The sequence below is a fragment of the Bidens hawaiensis genome, unplaced genomic scaffold (assembly GCF_021521415.1).
Source record: "Bidens hawaiensis isolate Kalapana, Puna unplaced genomic scaffold, B.hawaiensis_p1.1 tig00032448_1, whole genome shotgun sequence".
NCBI lineage: Eukaryota > Viridiplantae > Streptophyta > Magnoliopsida > Asterales > Asteraceae > Bidens > Bidens hawaiensis.
In genome coordinates this window covers 122464-129992 of record NW_027495528.1, presented here as the reverse complement: position 1 = coordinate 129992, position 7529 = coordinate 122464, and positions in this window count along the sequence as shown.

Genomic DNA, 7529 nt, shown 5'->3' with positions numbered 1-7529 from the left:
AATCACAGCTGACGATGTCGATCGGCACATATCCGCCGAGATTCCTAACCCTGACACAGACCCGGAGTTATACAAAATTGTTAGTGAGTGTATGATTCATGGACCTTGTGGGCTTGCGAGGCCTAATGCGCCATGTATGGCTGGTGGCGTGTGTTCAAAAGGATTTCCGAAACATTATCAGGCATCTACAACATTTGACAAAAATGGTTACATTAAATACAAGAGATCAGCATACAGGTTTTCTGTTAAAAAGAATGACATAGAGGTTGACAATGCTTATGTAGTTCCTTATAACAGAACTTTGTCACTGCTTTTTAATGCCCATATAAATGTTGAATATTGTGGGTGGAATATGATGATTAAGTATTTATTCAAGTATGTGTCCAAAGGTTCAGATCGTATTCGTTTTAAAATAACTCAAAGCATACATAAAGTTGACACGGATCAGAACTCTCTTTCAGTGACTTGTAATGAGATTGACAATTTTGTTGACGGTCGGTTCATATGTCCTCATGAAGCAGCTTGGCGAATCTTCAATTTCCCAATACACCACCGGTACCCGGCCGTTCAATTTTTGGCTGTACATCTTGAAAACATGCAAAACGTAGGCCTTAGTGACCAACAAAAGTTGTTACATGTAGTTAATAATCCATGTGTTGGTCTCACTACACTTACCGAGTGGTTTGCAACCAACGCACATGACCCCAGTGGTCGTCATCTTAGATACATCGACTTCCTGTCAGAATACAGATGGGAAGGGAGTGGTAAATGTTGGATAAGACGTCTTAATACATCAACAAACACAATTGGTAGACTTGCGTACATTCATCCTTCATCTGGTGAAAGTATCTTCCTTCGTATGTTACTCAATCATCAGACTGGGTGTAAATCGTTTGCTGATGTTCGTACAGTTGATGGCGTTATCTATGATACCTACCACTCGGCATGTGAAAAACTAGGGTTGTTTGTGGATGACAATGAGTGGTTGCTTGCATTGGATGAAGATAAAGCTTGGGCAACGCCTAAGGAGCTACGAACTTTGTTTGCACATATACTATTACATTGTGAGGTCGCGAACCCACTGAGGTTGTGGGAGAATCAATGGAGATCCATGTCTGATGACATCACTAGGAACACGGAAATTTTTGGTGGGGATATAGGAGACAATGTGTCGGATGAGACGTTATCTCAGTATGTGCTTTACGAGCTTGAATTCCTATTGAACTCGCATTCAACAGATTCATCTCTGAAAAAGTTCGGTCTTCCAATGCCTAATACAGAATTGATTCGTAGCCTGAGAAACAGGCTGCTGATGGAAGAGAAAAACTATGACCATGAACATCTACTCAAGCAACATCAAGAGTATTTACAGCAATTACACCCTCAACAGCATGCTGTATACGACCACGTGGTCTCAGCTTTAGAATCTAACACTCAAGTTTTAGCTTTTGTTTATGGTCATAGGGGTATGGGTAAGACATTCTTATGGACAACAATCACCAGTTATTTACGGTCTCTAGGAAAAATAGTCTTGGCTGTAGCGGCCTCCGGCATTGCATCATTGCTTCTCCCTGGTGGCAGGACTGCACACTCACGATTCAAAATCCCCATCGACCTGACTGATCACTCAAACTGTAATATCAGTAAAAGCTCTTACTTATCTCAGCTTTTGGTTGAAACAGAGTTGATTATATGGGACGAAGCACCGATGAGTAACCGTAAATGTTTTGAGGCTCTTGACAGGACGCTAAAAGATATTCTTAACAACAGTCAACAGTCTTTTGGTGGAAAGTCAGTTTTGTTAGGTGGCGATTTTAGACAAACTTTGCCCATTAAACGAAAAGCTACAAAATCACAAATCATCTCAGACTCATTACCTCAGTCATACCTGTGGTCAAAGTTTAGAATTTTCAAGCTTGCTCAAAATATGCGTGTCCATCGGCCTAATATGACGCCAGACGTTGCGTTAGAAATTCAAAACTTCTCAGATTGGCTTGTATGCATAGGCAACGGCTTGTCTGGAGTCCCTGATGACCAACAAAATGACAGTTCCCGAGCTATCGAAATTCCAAGCAAATACATCATCCCAAACAATAGCGAGTCTCTTCATAAACTTGTCAGTTTCATATATGATCAGACTACTCTAATCAAAACATTGTCAGACCTTGCACAGAAGGCGATAGTGTGTCCAAAAAATGAGACTGCATATCACGTTAACCAGATAATTCTCGACATGCTACCGGGTGTAGCAACTACTTATGTCAGCAATGATGTTGCAGTACCACATGCAGAAGACAACACGGATATTGAGACACTCTATCCGGTTGAATATCTTAACACCATCAAGATTCCTGGCTACCCTGCACATAAGTTACAGCTTAAAGTTAATGTGCCAATCATTCTATTAAGAAATATAAATCAAACAGCAGGGTTATGTAATGGAACAAGACTCTTAGTAACACAACTGTTGCCAAGAGTAATAGTAGCTAGAGTGATTACGGGAACAGCAATAGGTAACAAAGTTCATATAACCAGAATTTGTCTGTGTCACAACAATAAGGATCAGCCATTCATCTTTAAAAGAAAACAGTTCCCAGTTAAGGTGTGCTATGCGATGATTATAAATAAGAGTCAAGGCCAATCACTTAACAAAATAGGTGTTTATCTACCATATCTGTATTTAGTCATGGTCAGTTGTACGTGGCGTTCTCGAGAGCAACATCACCAGAATCTCTTAAAATACTTATCGAATCTGAATCTGGCGCTCACAGTGATCACCACCAAACAAAAAATATCGTCTACTCTGATTTCCTTCGCGAAATAGACGGAAACTAGCTTACTGTCACAAAGTGTAAACACATTATATTATCTGCATTAATGATTAGGTAGTCAATAAATAAACGCCTGTCGTTAGTTATTTTTTTTGCTGTATGAAAAATATTCTTATTTTAGTTAACTCAAAATAACGTTGTTCAACCAGGTAAGGATGACTATACAACATATCGCAGCGATAAAAGATGGGACTTATGGAGAACCACTGGAAGTTAGAGTTGTTAGGAAATTGCAGCCCTTCAAACGAGCTGAGAGATGCTACCTGCTGGTTGATATCAATGTAAGTAAACATATCTACATAAAAAAATATGAATATATTACACTTTCAATATCCGAACCCCTTTCCATCATTTTTTGCTTTATATATGTATAATAGCCCAATTGTTTAGACTTAGTTAACTATTCTGAGGCTGTAAAAAGTTTCTAATAAAAAAAGTTCGGGATTGAAGTTTTGGTCTCATTTGGTTCAAAAGTACAAAAAAAAATTATATGTTTCAACTTGAAATTTTGATATACTTTGGTTAAAAACTAAAAAATAATAATTTTGGGTTCTAATTTTGTCTCAGTTAGTTAAAAAAAATATTCAATAGGTTTTGAATTTTTGGTATAATTTGATAAAAAAATCGAAAAAAGGAAAAAAACTAACTTCGAACCGCTTATATTGATGATTCTGATTTGACACTTATAAACGATCTATAAAAATATAGACTGACAACCTAATACATTTACAACATCTTCAACAAGGAAACACTTTAAACTCGCCTGACAAAAAGAAATTTCTTTGTAAAACGGGTTTACATATAATGTCCTTTACGCAGTTAACTAATCTTAACAACCAATGTTATGAACACACTTGCAGGGAGATGCAATAGAGGCTGTTGCTACAGAGCGAAACGCACAACACATGATCAATCTTCTAGAGATTAACCAGTGCTACTCTATCAGAAAGTACATATGCACTAACAAACGATACATGATGCGTACAGTAGAGCATGAAGCATCCATAATGTTAGCAAAATACACCCAGGTGGTGCCCATAGACAAAGACAACATTCCTACATATCACTTCAATTTCCTGCCGTATGATCTGCTGCATACCCGCACCGACACAAAAGATCTGCTAACAGATTTTATGCATCTTTCACCCTAACAGATTGCTACACTTAAAGGCAATATGTGATTCTTTAGGTTGTAGAAAACAAAAATGAATAGGGGCAATTTTGGTTTTCTAACTTTCTAATATGTAGTTATCGCTTCATAACCAATATAATCCTAACTTATTAAAAATTTATTCCAATGGCTTATTATAGATTATATTGGATGTCTTATGGCTATAAAGCCGTCTGACAATGCTGACGAAGACAACAGGAGAGACTTTCTAACTCTAAAAAACGATAGGTACCAACCTACAATATACCCACCATATATAACTTGGGTTCTTAGCATTACTTAAAACTTCACCTGCATCTTATTGTCATATTCAAACAGCAACAAATCAGTAAGAGTCACACTCTGGCCTGAAATACGAAAGACGTTTGATCAGTCGGTAGTCGAAAACACCAATGCCCCGGTTGTTGTTGCTATAACATCAACAAAAGTTGGAAACTTAATCTGTAAGTGTTCCTACATTAAACCTTAGCTTCCATTCAATTGTATACGATTAAAATAAATAGCTGACACTTTACCAACAGATGGCGACATGCAGCTCAGTTCAACGCCTGCCACTGCAGTATTTGTGAATCCTCCAATTCCAGAACTCCCAGACTTGAAGAAGAGGTAACAACACTTAAATCACCGTTGTTATAATACAAATAAATGTATCTTACACATACTAAAAAACTCAACTATACAAAAACATAAATTACAGATACAGACATCTAAACTACCCCGCACCAGCAATAACATCAGTGACTACATACCCCACAATGACTGTTGCTGAAGCAATGGACCTCTTCAACAATCAAACAACAGTAATCCATCTTTACTAAAATCAACCAGCCATAAAAAACAATAAAAAACACTACTAACCATTACTTGTATACTTTTACAACGACAACAAGTCGAATGTGTTGCCACTATAAAAGACATCATTGCTGGCGAGAACAAGGCATGGTACTACAAATCTTGCAACTTATGCAAAAACAAAGCCTTCAAGATAGAAGCTACAACATCAACCAAAGGAAAAGAGATAACAGCATCGAAAGACTTTTACAGATGTGCAACTCACGAAGTAGTTAACAGATACATTTTGAGGTAATGATGCAAAAACAAACACTTATATATGTTAAACATTCCATACACCTGCACCGATAACATCATCTGATGTCAAACAGGTACTGTGCTTCAGTCATACTCAAAGATGCAACGGGCAAAACAACCGCCACCTTCTTCGATGAACCCATGGCTGCCTTGCTAGGCGAGAGCTGTGAAGAGATGATGAAGAAGGAAGGATACCCCACAACTAAAGAATGTCCAGCAACATTTCGAAAACTGATAGGCGTACAAAAAAAGTTCCAAATACAACAACACCATGAGGAAAATAGGCAGCTACACACATGCGTCATCAGCCGTGTTTCTGACCCCACAACTGCCACAACAACCATTGAAATCCCAGTCACAGAACTCCTGCCTCAAACACCGGACAAACAGTCGAAAAAAAGAGAATACCCAGACACCACATGTATATCGGTTACTCATACTGAACTATTGCATATATTGTGTCCAACCCAGTCGTTAACTTATACTAACTTAAAACTTATTCCAATTAACACAGGTACTAACACACCTCCAATGAAGGAGGCCAAGAACTAGTAGGAATACAATAAACCTGCCTTTTTTGGAAAACTGCAGGTAAGTTACATACACACCTCTAATTATCAGACTATAAATACGTACAACCATTTAAACTTTCCAGATAATACAAAATACAACTGTACTAACACAATCCTTGAACACTTTCCAGGAACAAAATCTACATATGAAGACTACCCGACCAAGAAACGCTGCTGTTTTGACAAATCATCACGTCATCACCTTTTGGCGACAGGATCGTAACAAATTATCCAGCAGTACAACTAACGCAGCTCTATAGTCGACTGCATCACAAGCCTGCAAGTTTGTAGTATTAGTATGTAATGCTTCAAAAATTGTTCAATGTTTCTTAAACCAAGTTAATGTAATCCTAATAATAATACTTTGCCATTATGTACAATCACTGCAAAACCAAGCCCGACGCAACGCGCCGGGTCAACCCCTAGTTTATGTTCTATTTTCTAAGATGTAAATTGCAACTTGATGATAACTGACATCATTTCGATAGCTAAGCATGAACTAATATATGAATTAAAAAGCATAAAAAATATATATTAAAGGCATCTTAAATAAACTATAATATATAGTCATATATATATAATATATATAAACGAAAACCCTAAAATCTTATATGTCGCGATGTGGTCGCTTCCCCTTTTTATGGAAGCCACCAGATTGTTTGATTTTTAAATGAAGGCCTCTCATTGATTTAACCCAAATTAATAGGTATGGGTCTTACCAAAACCAGATAGCTCTTAAACGGGTTAAACATCTTATTAAATTAAAAATTAATCTTACCAATTATTTGATATGAAAATCCTACAAAATAGGAATATACTAAAATTTAATATCCAATTTAAAAAGAAAAAAAAATATTTTTTATAATTAATAAACAATTTTATAGTAAAAAACATAAGCGGGTCATGGGTCACCAAATCAAGATAGCTTTTAAACGGGTTATAACATATCATTTATTTATGAAACTCTTTCATCATCAAACCCTAAGTATATTATTAACTTTCTTACAATAAAGAAAATTAAAATCCAAAAAGAAAATATTAAAAAACGAAAAATGTAAAACAACCATTCTCTCAAGCCATCAGATTACTTTATTTATAAATGAAGGCTTCTCACGCATTTGACCCGAATTCACGGGTAAAGGTCTCACCAAACCCAGATAGCTCTTAAACGGGTTATAACATCTCATTATATTAAAAATAAACTCATCAAATATTTGACATGAAAATCATATAAATTAGGAATATACTAAAAATTAATATCCTATTTTATTTTAAAAAAAAGATATTATTTATAATTAGAAAACAATTTTATAATAAAGAAAATAAACGGGTAATGGGTATCACCAAACCCAGATGACTTTTAAACCAGATTATAAAATATCATTTATTTGTGAAACCATTTTATCATCAAACCTCAAGTATATTAATTATTAACTTTCTTACAATAAATAAAATTAAAATCCAAATATGCATATATAAATATTAAAAACGAATAATGTAAAACAACCCTCGTAATACGGGGGATAAAACCTAGTAAAGTATATATATAATACCTGGTTAAGCACGTAATTAGCTGGCCACTTAAATGTCTATTTGTTTTTATTTCCATTTTCTGAAGTAGTTAAAGACCAATTGAAGGTTTAAATGCAATTTGATTCGTTTATTTCTCCTAGATCAAGAAATTGAAATAATAAAAAAAAACAATAAAATGTAAATATTTAACGATCTACCAACTATGCATCAGTTTTGCCATAGACAGATGTAACGAATATTAAAGGAACCATATGTGAACGAAGGACATTAAGGATGGTTATTACATCAACTCGATGCCACATGTTAATATGATTTATTTAAATAACATAAAGA